Genomic DNA, 16,569 nt, shown 5'->3' with positions numbered 1-16,569 from the left:
CCAAGTTTATATACCAAGGAGAAATAAAAATGATTTCCAAAATTGTCATTGGTTCCACCACAACACAAATATCTTCCGCTCTTCACAACTTGCAGGTAGTGGACGATGAATGTTACTCGTTTCCCACACGCCAACTAGCAAGACCTGTGTCACAGAAATTCTTACAAATGCCAGGGATATACATATACTTGACATCGTGTGCACAGGGACATCGATCAGAAGTGACTGAAATTCTTACAAATGCCAGGGATGTACATATACTTGACATAGTGTGCACAGGGACATCGATCAGAAGTGAGAGGTCATTTGGAATGGCCTTTTCCATGACCTGTCTGATCCAGAAAGAAACTAAACTTCTCATGATCTTCCTTTTGGTTCTTCCTGTGCTTACAAAGAACCCGCTGATCTGACGATGGGTTTTTTGCCGTTCTTTTTACGTATTTCCTCAGTGCTCTCACATGGCAGAGTAATCATTGATTAGGCTCATTTGCTACCCACCGGGGACTCTCATTCCAGAAGGGCCCGAATCTAGGATCCGCTACAGCCGGATTTTGAGTCGTGGCTATAAACTCAGGGATGAAGCTGTGTCATTTTTACTCCCATACATGCAGCTCGCCGACTCTCCTGCCAGAGGACAGAATCTAGAAGGAAGACAGTCTTCAGAGTAAAGTCTCAGTCAGAGGCGTGACGAAGAGGCCCATAAAAGGCTGTTTTCAGAGAACGTAAGACTTTGACAACGTTCCACGGAGGTTTGACTTCCGAGTGAGGGAACGTGCGCTCAAAGTTCCGTATGATGACGGAAAATTCCATCAAGAAGGAAATGTTAATTCCGTTCAGCTTAAAGACCATCGTCAAGGCCGAGCGATAGCCTATCACAGCAAAGTTCCGTATGATGACAGAAAATTCCGTCAAGAAGGAAATGTTAATTCCGTTCAGCTTAAAGACTTCCGAGTGAGGGCAGGCGCACTCAAAATTCTGTGTGAGGAGAGAGAATTTGGTCAAGAAGGGAATGTTACCTACATTCAGCTTGAAGACTAGCTTCAAGGACTTTCACCGCTGACACCAAACAGTTTTCCTACCTGATATTTAATAAGAATTCTACTCTGCTATTGATGGTCTAAAGGCACTGTGTGTAGAGATACTCTGTCCACGACACCCAACACAAACAACTCATTACTTTGCCTGATAGATTGTGGAAGACCACTACTGGAGATAACCTGGCATGTGCTTCGCAACTGGCTTCAAAAAGTCTCTCTTTGCGAGCAGCTATTGGATAATCCCAGGATGTGAGGTCAAAGCGATTATATCGCTCGTTGGAAACTTTACATGTGGTTGTCCGAGTATTTCGGGAAGAGGAGGGAGCTCACTTGGGGCCTCTGTGAGCAGGTACATAAGATCAGGGAACCATCACTTGATCTTGCGATGCCCTAACTTGTTCGATAGCCTCCTTACTAGGCAGAAGGGAAGGAACGCAAAGACGTCTATTCTGTCCCGTGACTTTGAAAAGCGTCCTGTCAAAACGCCTGGGGATCTGGTACTGAAGATCCAGAACTATAGAAAAAATCAGTCGTATGGTAAAATTTAACACCAATGATCCCTATCTGTGATACTTGTCTTCAAAATGTTAGAACCACGCAAGAACCTATTTTCTCCCATCAGATGTGTCTTCTCAAAACATCCATCTCTCTTGTTGGAGAACCCGTTGGGTAGATGGAATAGAATAAGAAATTCTAAAGGTATTTTTCCTTTCAAAGCGACAACGAACACCATCATCTGCAAAAGCCTGCTGTAGAATCCTGGGGATAGTCCCTGAACGGGCTGTAGAGCTCCCTTGCTCAACATGGCTGCCACTTCCCCTTACAGGGCTGCTCTCTTCTCGGTGTCCTTGGGTGCCAGCCATTCTGCTCGATGTTCGGGGATCAGAGGGGGCGGTTCTGACAGGAAGAGAATTATGTATCTCTCCCTGAGGACTGTCACCGTCCAGGGATCCGCACCGTTGTCTCACCATGCTTGCCAATAATGTTTGAGGCATCCCCCGACCTGAGGCGTGGGAAGGTGTGGGGGGCCCCTCTCCCTATCTCCTTCTGGGGAGACGGTTAGAACGGCCTCTCCTTGAGCCGGAATATTTAGGTCTAAAGAAGGCCTGGGCTGGGGCACCGCTCCTGCGGGAGGGCCGTGGGGATTGATGCAAGGAGGGGAGGAGGCCTCCTGCCTAGCCGGAGGCATAGGCGGGTAGGCCCCATCCGCTGATGATCTCCTGTGTGAGGGCCGCCTTGTTGCCGGCTGCCTGGGCTCGGATGAACTTCAATTTTCCCACTCTTTCTAGCGTCTCCGCCACCGCCTGAAGGGGCATTCCTCAGGAATTTAGCTTCCCGCTCAGGGAGTCTACGGGGGAGTCTGTTCAGCACTGTGTCCCTCCTCCTCAGAGCCAAGTTTGCCATCTGGGTAAGGGACTGGAAGGTGAGAAACTTCATCGCCGTTCCCCCCCCTCGAACGGATCAGTTATTGTAAGAGGGCCTGGTTCTCTGGGACCAATAGGTCGTGCGCCAGTTGAAACCCTGCTAGGGTGCACACCCACCAGTCCAGCCATGAGGTCACGTTGACTATGTCCTGACAGTGTCCTCCATCATGGCGGCCTCTGCTTGAGAGAAAACCACTGGTGCATTAAGTCTCCGCTCATCTGTGTCGCCCTGGTTCAGAGTAGCGACGGCTTCTTCCATTGTGCGGGGCCCTGAGTGCCGCCCGTCTGGCACATAAAATTTCTTTTGGGTCCTCAGTCCCGGTAGGAGCTTGAAGGAACCCTGGGCTCTCAGGGAGTTCTTAGGGCCCGACACAAACTGATCAACGTGCTCCATCCCCAGGGCAACGTCAGGCGTTAAGGTCAGGGATGGCTTCTGTTGTACAGGATTGTCAACCATCCTGCCCAGACATAACAGCCAAGCTTGTTCCGAAGACGGCTGTGGTTCGTCCAGCCTATGGTGGTGGCGAATGAGGGGCAGAATTTTTCTGTACGAAAGGCTCCTCGTCCGGGGAGCACTCGCCGGTGTCTAGCAACTCCTCCACTACTTGCACCTCCGTGTCGGAAGCATCTTCGAAGACGGAGGGATCCGTGGGCGCGGAGGTATCCCTTCCCTCTTGACGGGTTGGTGGAGTGGCTGTCTCCGTCACGGCTGGAGCCGCCGGGGTGGGGGTAGCCGTCATGGGTCTACCCCCTCCAGGGGAGAACCGAATGGAGCTGCTTGAAGGTCGCGATAGCGGCAGGTTCCGTAACTTGGACGGAGCTGGTGCGGCTGGGGGCTGAGCTGCTGGGAGCGGATGGAGCCGATGATTTGCCAGGCAAGGAAAAGTGTGCCAATGACTGAACCCGACAGGCGGGCGGAACCTAAGAGACACTGGGCAAGGTCGCGGAAGCGGCTCCAGCAGCCACCGAGGCAGGCACTGGGGCGGCAGCCGTCCTACTCGACCCGCGAGGGTGAAAAGCCACTCTTACAAACCTCCCCCTCGGGGAACTCTTCTTCTTACTCCTTCTCCTCGAGGACTTCGCCTTCTTCCTCGCTGGGCTTGCGTGGGAGCTAGCCCTCCTTCTTCTGGACCTCTTCCTCTTCTTCCTGGTGTCCCGGTCGCTGGAGTCCTCCTCCGACGAAAAGTTGGAGGTCGAGGAGCTGTCCAAGGAGGAAGACGAGGAGGAGGAGCTGTCGGAATCTTCTGTCTCTACCACAAGCCTTCTAGGGGCCCTCGGTCTGGATATTGAGGTCAAGGGCTCCATAAAGTCTGGAGGAAGCGTTGCTGAGGGCGCCGGGGGCGTGCGAATAGCAGCTCGAGAGGCAAACCAGCCCTCGAACTCCTCTTCCTGCCGCATGGGGGTCCTGAAGAACACGTGGTCCTCCTTTCTTTGTCCCGACCGCCCCCGGAACCCGCTGAACCTGAAAAACACTGCCACTGGGGGGGGGGGGGGGTTAGGAGCTGTTTCGGGCTTCCCCCACACCGGGCCTTCACTTGAGATGGGTCCTGCGGGCACCAGGACTTCGTCCACAACACATACTTCCGCCACACTAGCAGACCTCCCACCCGTCTGCGTAGGCCCCACATTAACAGAATCCCCGATATCAGACTCATGGGGACCGGCAATAGGCTGTTTCCCCGCAATGGACTTACCTCGTCCCCTACTCTGGGTAGGGCAAGGTGAAGGAGAACCTCTCTCTCCGAAGGTGCTGAGGGCGACGTCAACGGCGAGATGAGACCCGCCTTCTTGGGAGATCATTTGGGCGCCTTTTTCTTCTTAGTGGCAAACAGGGTCCACTGAAGCTCTGGCCAGGACTCGCACTCCGGGCACGTGGAGGAAGGGGAGCACTTATTTCCTCGACACGAGGCGCACAGCGTGTGCGGGTTGACATCCGGCCTGGAAAACCAGGCCCCGCAAGACTTACCAGCTTGGGGCCCGGGAGGACGCTGGGATTCCATAATAAGGAAACGCGGACACAAAAGCAACACAAGAACACAAGGGAAAGGGTAAAGAACACAAAGGGAACACGTGGTGCACAAGGGATGAGGAACACAAAGTAACACGTGGTACATAAGGTGGATCGGACGGGATAAGTGAGAGGGGCGAGATGATATCTACGCTGCGACCAAACACTTACTGATGACTCAGACCTAGCAGTGCTGCCTCGCGTGCTGACCCGGGTCGCCCCGGGGCGAGTATCCTTCCGCCCTAGAGCGCCCCAACAAGGTAACGGAGAGAGGGGGGGAACTACGCAAAATTCTTGGTCGGATAATGAGGAGATCCCAGATCCTCCTAAGAAAGTAGTTTGAGGTAAGTACTCCGTGTTGGAACAAAGAATATTTCATTAAGGACAAGTAATGTAATAGCTACTATACTGTATATAAATTCTTTTCTCCCTACAATACCCACAGAGATATATACTTAATGCCCTATAAGAATAAATATAAATACATTTGAAATCACCCCATTTTCTTTGATCCAAAAGTCTCTTGCACAGGAAAATAAAACTTCTCCGCAAAAATTACATTTGAACCCTATCATATACCATCCTGAAACATGTTTTTTTTTCAACTGGTTCAAGTTCAGGCACTTTTTTTTAATAACCCCTTCCAGATAGTGTTCCTCTCGTTAGACTCGACTTTTGAAGTTTGACTCGGGACTGAGAAGACATAAGACTCACTAATTGATGGACAGGAAGTTCCCCTAGAACTGAACTGATTTGTTATTTTTCTCCCTAGAGGCGTCAGTCTGTTCTAGATGAGAGCAAAGCAGATGGCTGTTGGTCTAGAGGAACTGTGTGGATAGATACTCCGTCCACGACAACCACCACAAACAAAACAACTTACCACTTCGCGTGATACACTGAAGCAGATGACTCATGGAGCTATCCTGCCGTGTGCTTCGCATCTGGCTTTGAAAAGCCTCTCTTTGCAAGAAGCTGCTGGATGATCTCCAGATGCGAGGTCGTAGCGATAGTATCACTCGATGGAAAATCTTCACGGGTGGTCGGGAAGTGGAGGGAGCTCCCTCGGGGCCTCTGTGAGCAGTTGTACGAGATCTGGGAATCATTCTGCATGTTGCCGAAGCAGAGCTATGAAGATCATCGCTCGATCTTGCAATGCCCTAAACTTATCTGATAGCCTCCTTACTGGCCAGAAGGGGGAAGAACGCATCGATACCCTTTCTGTCCCGTGATGTTGAAAAGTGTCCTGCCTGGACGCACGGGCGTTTTTCCTTTCAAAGCAACGACGTACACCATTATCTGCAAAAGAATATTTCATTAAGTACAAATAATATAATAGCTACTATACTGTATCTAAATTATTTTCTTAATACTGTACCCTCAGATACATATCAATGAGGCCCTATAAATATGATAAATTCGTAGATGATTTGTATTTTTCCTAACAATACAAACCTTAGCTATTTATTAGGGGTTATACTTTCAGCGGAGCTGAAATGACGAGCCATTAAAATTTAGCGAGGGTTAACTACCCACACCGCTAGTTAGCGGGGGGGTAGGGGGGTAGCTTGCTACCAATCCCGTTCACACACCTGTGATTTAGCCCACTTTCCTTGGAGGTAGGACTTCAAGGGGGATAGACCTGGCGGGCAAGCTTGTATAAATAGCTAAGGTTTGTAGAGTTAGGAAAAATACATATTATCTACGAATATGTCATTTGTTCCGTAACTGGAATACAAACCAAGCTCTATATTAAGGGTGACTCACCCATTAGGAAGGGTGGACGTCCCTGCCAATCTGGCTTTTGGCTCTACCCGAGGGCTCCTTATCTGAGTATGTTAGTACTCAAAAATAAGGAGGGCCCTGCCCTCGCTAAAACCTTGTTATGCAAGGTCCGCGGCCTACGCAAGCTGTGTGTTGAGACATGCAGAAGTTCGACTATCTAGGTAAAGTTATTCAGAGTCAATTGTAGGAAAAAACTGATGTAACCAAGAATTTCCCAATACCACGTCGCCAGGGTATGCGGACGCAACAGTATTAGCTTAATACTAGGTACACAAGGGAGCATGGTTTAACTGCAGTGGTTTGAGGTCAGCTTATGCAGAGAACCCAGGATGCTACTTTCCCCACGAGAGGGGATGATGAAGAAAAGAATAAGAGCCAGTTAAATCTTTTCATTCACGTAGACTAAATCCGGGTAACAGTGCCCTCAACCTTCTGCTACTTGTCCATTAAGGAGCTTGAGGTATACAACCAGCTGTTGTGCAGCCACCAAAGGACCAATAGAGATCGTATCGAGTTCCTGTGGGTCACGTCTTGCAGGAGAAAGGTTGTGAAAGTCACCTGGAGCATTTACACCCTTGCTTGTACAACCTGCGTCACAGAGTAATCTGCTGACATCATGGGTCGACATGTTGGATGAGGATCTGGATTCACAGCGTAGTTGATGACTCAGTGAATCCAACAGAGATGATGTTTTGGTGATCATCCTCTCGTCCCTCCAAGTGCTGACGACAAGAGAACGAAGGTGCCAAAGATTAATATCAAGATCAGGAATAAGAAATTTAATAGACCGTAAGTTTCTGTCCAACAAATGAAGATGAGAGTCAGCATCTGAAGACCAGAAAGGAGAACAATACTCAAAACAAGGTAGAATGAAAGAATTTAAACACTTCTTCAGAATAGATTGATCATCAAAAATCGTACAAGACTGAAAGAAAAAGGACTTTTTATAAGGCTTTATGCCGGTTGCTTTTAATCATAAAGTTAAAAGGCTTTGGCGGGATAAAGATTACGTCTTTACAGAGCCGAAATAAAAAGTGACCAGCAGAGGGTAGTTACACCTTGCATTCAACGGCTAGTTTCACTTCGCCAAAATAAATACCCCTACATAAAGACCGAAAGGTTTATATGTTGCGCTGGAATAAATAAATTTTAACCAACGACTGATGGACATGATATACTGTACATCCTCAAATATATATGACAAATTCGTAGATAATTTTATTTTTCCTAACTATACAAACCTTAGCTACTTACATAGGGTAATTACTTCGGCGTAGCTGAATGACGAGCCATAAGATATTCAAAGAGGGTTTACTACCCCACCGCTAGCTAGTGGGGGGCTAGGGAGGGGTAGCTTGCAACCCCCCCCCCTCCCCCCTCACACACACTAGTGAGTACTTCACTTTGCTTAGAGGTAGGACTTATCCTGGGGGACAGGACTGGCGGGCACATATGTGTAAATAGCTAAGGTTTCTATAGTTAGGAAGAATACAAATTATCTACAAATTTTTCATTTGTTCCGTAACTGAAATACAAACCACCCTATTTACATAGGGTGACTCAACCCTTAGGAAGGGCGGTAAGTCCCTGCCATACTGGCTTTGGCCTTGCCCGGGGACTCCATATTCGAGTGTTTACGTACTCAGAAAATAAGGAGTCCCTGCTCCTCGCTAGCATGCTGTGAAACTGCTGCCACCTACGTAAGCTGTGTGCGAAGATGAAGAAGTGACTCATCCTAGGAAGTTGACCTTGAGTTTTTCAGATGGAAATCTAGGCTAGGACTCTCCCAATACCTCGTCAGGGTATGGGGACATGACAGTATTACACTTAATACTAGGAACACAAGGAAGCATGGTTTACCTGCAGTGGTTTGAGGTCAGCTGTGCAGAGAACCCAGAATGCAGCTTTCTCCAAGGGAAGAGTGGATGACGAAAAGAATAATGGCCAGACATACCTTTTCATTTACGCAGACTAAAACCGGGTAACAATGCCCTCAACCTTCTGCTACTTGTCCATTAAGGAGCCTGAGGTTAGACCAGCTGTTGTGCAGCCACCACAGGGCCGATAGAAAACGTATCGAGCCTCCTGTGTGTCACGTCTTGCAGGTAGTGGGCTGTGAAGGTGGTCTGACGCTTCCACACCCCAGCTGGCAGGACCTGCATCAGTGAATAATTTTTCTTGAAGGCCAGGGACGTGGCTATGCCCCTGACATCATGGGCTCTAGGGCGACGTGACGGAGAAGGGTCAGGATTCAAGGCTAGGTGTATTACCTTGCGAATCCAGGCTGAGATGGTATTCCTGGTGACCCTTCTCTTCGTTTTCCCAGTGCTCACGAACAAGGCTTGCACCTGGGGACGAACTGCAGCTGTTCTTTTAAGATACAACCTCAGACTCCTTACTGGGCAAAGTAGAGATGGTCTGGGTCATCTGTTACAGAACGGAGACTCGAAACCTGGAAAGAGTCGAACCGAGGGTCCGGCACTCCCGGATTCTGAGTCTTGGCAACAAACTCAGGGACGAATCTGAACGTTACCTCCCCCCATCCCCTTGAATGGGCGACGTCGTATGAGAGACCATGTAATTCGTTGACTCGCTTGGCCAAAGCCAAAGCTTGCAGGAACACCGTCTTCCAAGTAAGGTGGCAATCTGAAGCCTGGCGTAATGGTTCGTAGGGAGGTCTCTTTAGAGACCTGAGAACTCGAACCACGTTCCATGGAGGTGGTCTCACTTCTGGCTGAAGGCTGGTAAGTTCATAACTTCGTATGAGTAAAGAAAGTTCCCGCGAGGAAGAAATGTCCACTCCTTTGAGCCTGAAGGCAAGACTTAAGGCTGAGCGATAGCCTTTCACTGCCGAGACTGAAAGGCGCATTTTCTCCCGCAAATACACGAGGAACTCTGCTATTGCTGGAATAGTGGCATCGAGTGGAGAGATACCCCTTCCACGACACCAACCACAGAAAACTCGCCACTTCGCCTGGTAGACTCCTGCGGATGACCTGCGCAGGTGGCCAGACATCCTGTTTTGCTATGGATTTTCCCTTAACGAACTCACAAAGGCGATTTTAAAAGAAATCGTTTGAGCTCGCAACTCCACATACCCCAACGCCACTAACGGACTCGTTACGGCACAAATCATTTTGCATTCTGGCGTTTCCAAAAGCAGTTTTGCCACGGTAATTAGCTACTACTCAGCTGCTTGGAATTCCTACTCCGTTAGCGGACTAAATACAGCTCACTACTGAGTTTCGGAGTGTGAGGTCAGATGACAGATTCAGAGGTCGACAGTACCTCGCCCCTCAGAACCAAAGGGCATGGCGCGATATTCACACAAACGGTTACACAGATGTCGATGGGACTGGTTTCAGCGTGCCGAGTCAAACTTCAGGTTGGCAAACACCACTGATGAAATAAGAAAATCGGACATGGTGATGGTAATGCCGACACGAGACGTATTAAAAAAAATTTCCTCCTGGTTGAAACAGAGGCCGGGACCCATGAGGTACAGCGACCTTTCGGTGAAGCTGAAAGGCCCAGCCCTTAAAATTGAGCGAGGGTTAACTACTCATCCTGCTAGTTTGCTTGCTACCCTCCCACTCACACACCTGTGACTGAACTCATTTTGCTTGGAGGTAGGACTTCAAGGGGGATAGGGCTAGTAGGCAAGTTTGGTTAAATAGATAAGGTTTGTATCGTTAGTAAAAATACAAATTATCTACAAATTTGTCATTTGTTCCGTACGCTACTTATTAGGGGTGATTCCCCATTAGGAGGATGGACGTCCCTGCATATCTGGCTTTTTGGCTTTACCCGGGGGCTCCTTATCTTGAGTAGTTTGGTATAAAAATAAGGAGTCCCTACACCTTGCTAAACCTTGCTACATAAGGTACGGGCCCACGCAAGCTGTGTATTGAGATAAGCAGTGTGACTGTCAAAGTAAAAGTTATTCCGAGTCTATGTAGGAAAAGCTTTTGTACCCGAGACTTTCCAAATATCACCTCACAGGGTATGGGGACGCAACGGTATTTACACAATACTAGGTACACAAGGGAGCATGGTTTACCTGCAGTGGCTTAAGGTCAGCTTGTGCAGAGAACCCAGGCAACTGCTTTACTCTTACTGGAAGGCATTTAATATATGGAAACTAAAGAACCATTGGACACTCGGAACAAGTGAAGAAATCTCTGATGGAGTTTCAAGAGGAACTTGAAATTTTTTGTCAAATCTACAAAAAAAAAATGGTCAAGTATAGATAAACTAGTAAGAACTTCAATGATACAGTATATGTTTTCAAAGAAACAAATACCCTGGGAAAGGCTACTGCACATAAAGGGCTGTTGTACCTGTACTTAGGAAAATAAATTATCAGGTCATGATATGGACTAAGGTTAGAGCCAAAACGAACACTCCCATCGCCCCTTGGTCATGGATGGGACATAACTAATGGACACACACTGCCAAGTTGTCTGTGCTTCATTCTCCTAATAATATCCTTAGTCTGCAATCCCCCTTGCAAATGCTTAGCAAATGATTTACCACATGCAGATGTGCGTGTATGGGAAGGGAATGAGGAGCTTTGTAATAATATCAAATTTACCCCTGAAACGGTACAGTGAAGATGATTTTATAGATAATGCATAGGAAATATTTATATCTCTTTTCATTTACTTTATTGCTTAGCAACAGATTGGTGAATTACTTTTTAATATTTCAATTTGTATAAAGAATGTTTGATTCTCAATTATATTATTCTAGCTGTACGGAACCTTTGTTGATTTTTCAATATTTATTATGCAATTAGTTACAAAGAATCATAAGAATTAACATTAATATATTTAGTGCTTTTGAAAAAAAGTGTCTTATGTTCAACATGTATAACTGGCTTCATCAGGGGAATCTTAAAAGCATATGCCACAATGATCAGTGCTTATGCTCCGACTCTTGATGCTGAAGACATTGCAAATCTTTCTCTGCTGACCTTGATAGAATACTTATATTATTCCCTAACCATGAGAAAGCGTTCCTTCTTGGTGACTTTAACACCGGAATTAACAGACTCATTTATGGCGAAATACAATCGGTAGACATGGAGTGGGTAAGATCAATATAAATGGAACCCTTTTCCTATCCAAGTGTTAAGAATTCAACCTATGCATTGCAAATACTATATTCAGGCAAAGGAACAAATATAAGATTACCTGAAAACATCCAAGGCATTTACTAGGTTATATCACTGAAAGAACCTGTGACTGTAAAGATGTAATGATCACAAGAGCTGCCCCTTTCATAGGCTGCTGGACTGCCATCCTCTTGTCTACTAAGTGATAAAAGTCCTATCCATATACCAAGGCACTTCCCCCAATTTTAGGGGTAGCCGACATGAAACAAATGAAAAAAAATGGGGACCTTTCTTCTCTACGTTCCTCCCAGACTGACAAGTGACTCAACCGAGTTCGGCTGGTACTGCTAGGGTGCAACAGCCCACCCTACCCCGTTATCTACCATAGATGAAGTTTCATAAGCTGAATCCCCTACTGCTGCTACCTCCGCGGTCATCCAAGGCAACCGGAGGAAGCAGCAGGGCCTACCAAAACTGCGTCACAATCACCCGCCATTCATTCCTATTTCTAGCACACACTCTTGTCTCTCTCACATCTATCCTCCTATCACCCAGAGCTTTCTTCACTCCATCCATCCACCAAAACCTTGGCCTTCCTCTCGTACTTCTCCCATCAACTCTTGCATTCATCACCTTCTTTAGCAGACAGATAAAAATAAGTCTTGAAAAGACTGTCAGGAACGGACGGATGCAGAAGAGAACCAGATTTAAGACTGAACGTCTATATGACTCCTTTGCAAAACAATTATATCAGAATGACCTAAACAATAATCTACCAGATGAATATACCCAGATATTAGAGGACACTGGGAAGAAACTCAAAACAAGAGTGTGGGACAGCTGCTCAGAAACAATTGGGATGAAAGATCACAAACATGAGGACTGGTTTGATGAAAATTAAGAGGCAAACAAAGCTAACAGATTTAAAAAGAAAGGCACTGATTGATCATCTGAATAATCTCTCCTCACAAACTAAAAGACAAAAGAATAAACAACTGAAAGATGATGTTCAAAGATCCGCAAGAAGAATTGAAAATGAGTGGTAGATAAGCAGTTTGAAGAAATGCAAATAAAATGCTGGCTTTTTCAGCACTGCAAGATGAGTATATGGTGCCATCTCACAAGAACTAGATCCATTCAGAAATAAAGATTGCACTAGAAACCTCAAGGGTGAAATAGAGATCCTTAATTGGTTGGGAACACTTCCAGGAATTATTGAATAGAGATCCTGTAAAAGATGAAAATGCCATTAATAACAGACCTCAACAACCAGTTGTGACACTGGACAGAACCCCAACTTTAGTCGAGGTAACACCAGCAATATCTAGTCTGAAAAACGACAAGGCTCCAAGTATAGATGGCATACCAGTAGGTTTGACAGGAGATGCAGATTCATTATTTTGAAATCTGAAAGTATTCACAATGTTAGACAAATCTAGTGGTTGAATTAATCATAATCCAAAACAAACTACTTTTTTTGGGCTCACTTTGACCTATTCATAAGAAAAGACGACAGTCTTTTGCAATGTGCCAAACAAGTATTCTTTCTTTCTTGTTTTGATTTTGATTATACAAATGTTATTTTTAAAAATTCTACTTCATCTAACATTTTAGAAAAGCCAACACACTCTGGATTATGTATAAACATTTTAAGAAGCATGAATTACCAAAGAAAATATTTATTAATTAATGCAAATAAAAATCTTGCCACCTATGACACCTATAGAAAATTCTTTAACAATAATAAAGATGAGAAATTTTAAAATAATTTGTACTTTTCTTAACACAAACCTTAAACTCTTTATATAAACTTGGCCTGCCATCACCTATCCCCCTCTAAGTCCTGTCTTCAATAAAAAGTGATGAGACAACACTGGTGTGTCTGTATGTGTGTGTGTGAGAGGGGTAGCCGGCTACCTCCCCTACCCACCGCTAAGTAGCAGCGGGGGAGTTACCCCTCACTAAACGTCTTATGGCGAGTCATCCAGTTTCGCTGGAAGTATATCCCTAATAAAGAACGAGAGGGTTTGCATTTAGCATCGGAACAAAGATGATTTAATTCTACCCTCAACACAATAGCCTATACAGTACAGTACCTCAAAGTAACCTATAAGGTTACTTGTTTTACTAGTCAATAGCACATTACCATTTGTGAAAAGAAAAAACCACTTTCCAGATAATCAAAAACTAAAAGCAACTTACTTTTAAAGGATTTCCATCCAGTACAAACAGATGCGATGTTTTATGAGTTCCTAAGGGAACTTTAAAGAAAGGGTCGGTGAGAGTCGCGAGAGTCCGCTGGGGCAGCCAGAAAAGAACTGGCTATTTCCATCGCATCGGCGTCATGATTAAAAGCCACTTTCATCTAGGGGTGACAGCAACCTTACCTGGAATATTGCTCAATTAAAATAAATCATCATAAAAAAAGCCCTTTCCCTAATAGTGTCACTTGAAAAATGCTAAAATTTGATCCAACTTCAGAGAAATTCATTGCTAGGCACCAAGACTTCATTCAAAAGTTACATAGTACATAAATTATATAAATAATTCCATTATGTTATAAAATAATCATTAGGCTATCACGCTGTTATCCACTTACAAAATATTTGTACGACCTTAGTGACTATTCTTAACAAAACCGACATAGCTTCAGTCGGGATAGAGCTACCTGCTTCAACCTGTAAGGTACTGAACAGCTTTGAGATGCAAACACAGTTGTCAAAACATAGCTTATGTTTTTGTTTATCACACTCCTATACTTATATTTTCTCATTATGCTATGTATAATACCATTATACCATTATCAGAAATGAGTATGTACTGTATTTTTTAATTTCATGATTGGAATTGCTTTTTGTAACTTTTCATCATAACTGCTTGTTGCAGAGCTTGTCGCAAGGTCACAAATCGGCATAACATGTCAAATTTGAAAGTAATTTGTATTTTTTATAACGACGCAAAGATTTAGCTATTTACACATGGATATTACTTTATGCGAAGCTGAAAGAAAGCGGATTTTGAAGTAAGAAAAATCTATTTCAGGGTGAGATAGCCATGTCGTCCTGATGGAAGGTTCTTCCGGCAGCTTCCTACTGTATAATATTTCTGCGAGTGATATTACAAGAGAGTTACCGTCAGGTATCACGGGGTTCCAACCCCCGGAACGACTATCCTAAGATATCGTGTATAATCAGGGACGTATCCGTAGATAACCATAGATATCTGCAAACCTAACAGACTTAACCAAGTGAGGAGACTTTTAACGAGGGTTAAGCACCCATCCGCTAATTAGCAAGGGGGGGGGGGGGTGCTAGTAGTAGCCACCCTGCTCACTAACACACCTGAGCTATTAACCTAATTTGCTAGGAAGTAGGACTTCAAGAGAGACAGGTACTGGCGGGCCAATTTATATAAATAGCTAAAGGTTTGTGTCACTAGGAAAAACACAAATTACTTCCAAATTTGTCATTTGTTCCGTCACTAAATAACAAACCAAAGCTATCTATATGGGATGACTTACCCTTGAGAAAGGTGGAAGTTGGTGCCAACTGGCTTTTTGGCTTTTACCCGGGGGTTTTCCCCTTTATGTGTTCTGCACATAATTGGCGGAAACCCTACACCTCACTAAAACCGTACTACGCATGGTCCGCGGCCTACAAAAGCTGTGTGCTCGTGATACTAGCAATGAGACTGTCTTGCTAAGAGTTCTTCCGAGCCCTTGGGATCTTCAGAGGTCACCAAGACATTACCTAATACCCCATCGTTAGAGTATGGGGACGCAACAAGTATTGAAACAATAAGAGGTTACACTAGGGAAAATGTTTACCTGCAGATAGTTGAGGTCAGCTTTGCAGAGGATCCTGGGTGCTGATGCCCCAAGAGAGGGAAAGATGAAGAAAAGAAAGAGCCAGTCATTTTTAAACATTCATCCCAGACTAATCCCATATAACCTTCGCCTTCAAACCCTCTGCTGATTATCCATCAAGGAGCATAAGGTGTTTAATCCACTTGTAGTGCAGTCACCATGGGACCAATGGAAAAAAAGTTTCCATGTTCCTGTGTGTGGAATAATGAGTTAGGACAGGTCAATTCTGGCGGGCAAGCGGCATGTGTGCCACCTACGGGTACAAAAGGTAAACAGGGAAATAAACAGATTCACGAGGGAAGTCTCAGCTACCGGAACTGTTATACTACAATAATCTTAGGAATATTATCTTGATCTATTTGTAAGTAAAGTATAAGAAGGTGCATCATTATTATGAGCCCAGAGGGGGCATTATGTTTTATTTATATTGCGGGCTACATAGCAGTCAGACGAGATTCACACCTTTGGATAGGCCAATCAGGGGTGCATTTTACAGTTCTCCCAATGAGTAATTTTATGCAGGTCTGGTAGTGAATATAAGCACGCATCACAGTGTACATACATAGATTAATATATATGACAGTGCATATCCCATATCCATGCAGGCCACAGGAAGATCATATCCATATGTATAGATATGTATGTAGCAGGATGGCCTATCACAGGTATGGTAGCCTATTTTATTTTATAACCATTACAAGTGTGTAATTTCGTACATTTATTTTTTCAGCTTCAAACATTCGTTGCATGTACCTCAAATAAAGTCATCAAATGCACAAATGTCTTATTGACCATGTTTGAAGACATATTGTAGACAAGAACGCAGGACATACAGACATGGCCACGTCATTGAGGTGTGAGGCTCCTGGGTGCACGGAGGTGAAGCGGACGGATGATATGCCAATGTGCATAGCACTGAAGCAATTACATCAAAAGAACAAGCATGACGGAAACTCGTCACGCCAGAAACCCCCCAAAAATTAACCGCCCATTACTGAAACAAGGCGTCTGTGAAGATGACTGGGCCGCTTTTACAAGGCGGTGGGAAATGTTCCACGATGGAACGTCTTTGGCACCTAACCAGACAACAGCTCACCTGCTCGCATGTTGTGAACCAGAACTTGAAGCCGCCATATTCAGAGAGGACTCCGCCATCGCAACAAAGACCGAGGTGGACGTACTAGCGGCAATAAAACGTCTGGCAGTACTGAGTGTGGCCTTAAGCGTATGGAGGACAACACTACTACAAACCACTCAGACCCCAAGTGAACATGTAAGGCAATATGTGGCAGTGGCAAGGTTACACGGGGTGGCCAATGTGTGTCAATGGACCGTCA

The 16,569-nt window shown here is 45.3% G+C and overlaps 1 long non-coding RNA gene across 2 annotated transcripts in view; it reads right to left on the bottom strand.

Annotated features, from left to right (window-relative positions):
* Positions 1 to 14,634, bottom strand: part of LOC137636035 (uncharacterized) — a 36,394-nt gene extending 21,760 nt beyond the window's left edge. Inside the window, exons 1-2 of one of the 2 annotated variants that reach the window (XR_011042898.1) lie at positions 13,570 to 14,634; positions 5,350 to 5,765 (exon numbers count right to left, since the gene is read on the bottom strand). This is a non-coding gene — a long non-coding RNA (uncharacterized lncRNA). The remainder of the gene's footprint in view (positions 1 to 5,349; positions 5,766 to 13,569) is intronic. The other variant, XR_011042897.1, reaches the window with a different exon arrangement.
* Positions 14,635 to 16,569: the final 1,935 nt, after the last annotated feature.

Source organism: Palaemon carinicauda, unplaced genomic scaffold (assembly GCF_036898095.1).
Source record: "Palaemon carinicauda isolate YSFRI2023 unplaced genomic scaffold, ASM3689809v2 scaffold214, whole genome shotgun sequence".
In the NCBI taxonomy this organism is placed as follows: domain Eukaryota; kingdom Metazoa; phylum Arthropoda; class Malacostraca; order Decapoda; family Palaemonidae; genus Palaemon; species Palaemon carinicauda.
This window is presented reverse-complemented; position numbering and strand designations above follow the sequence as displayed.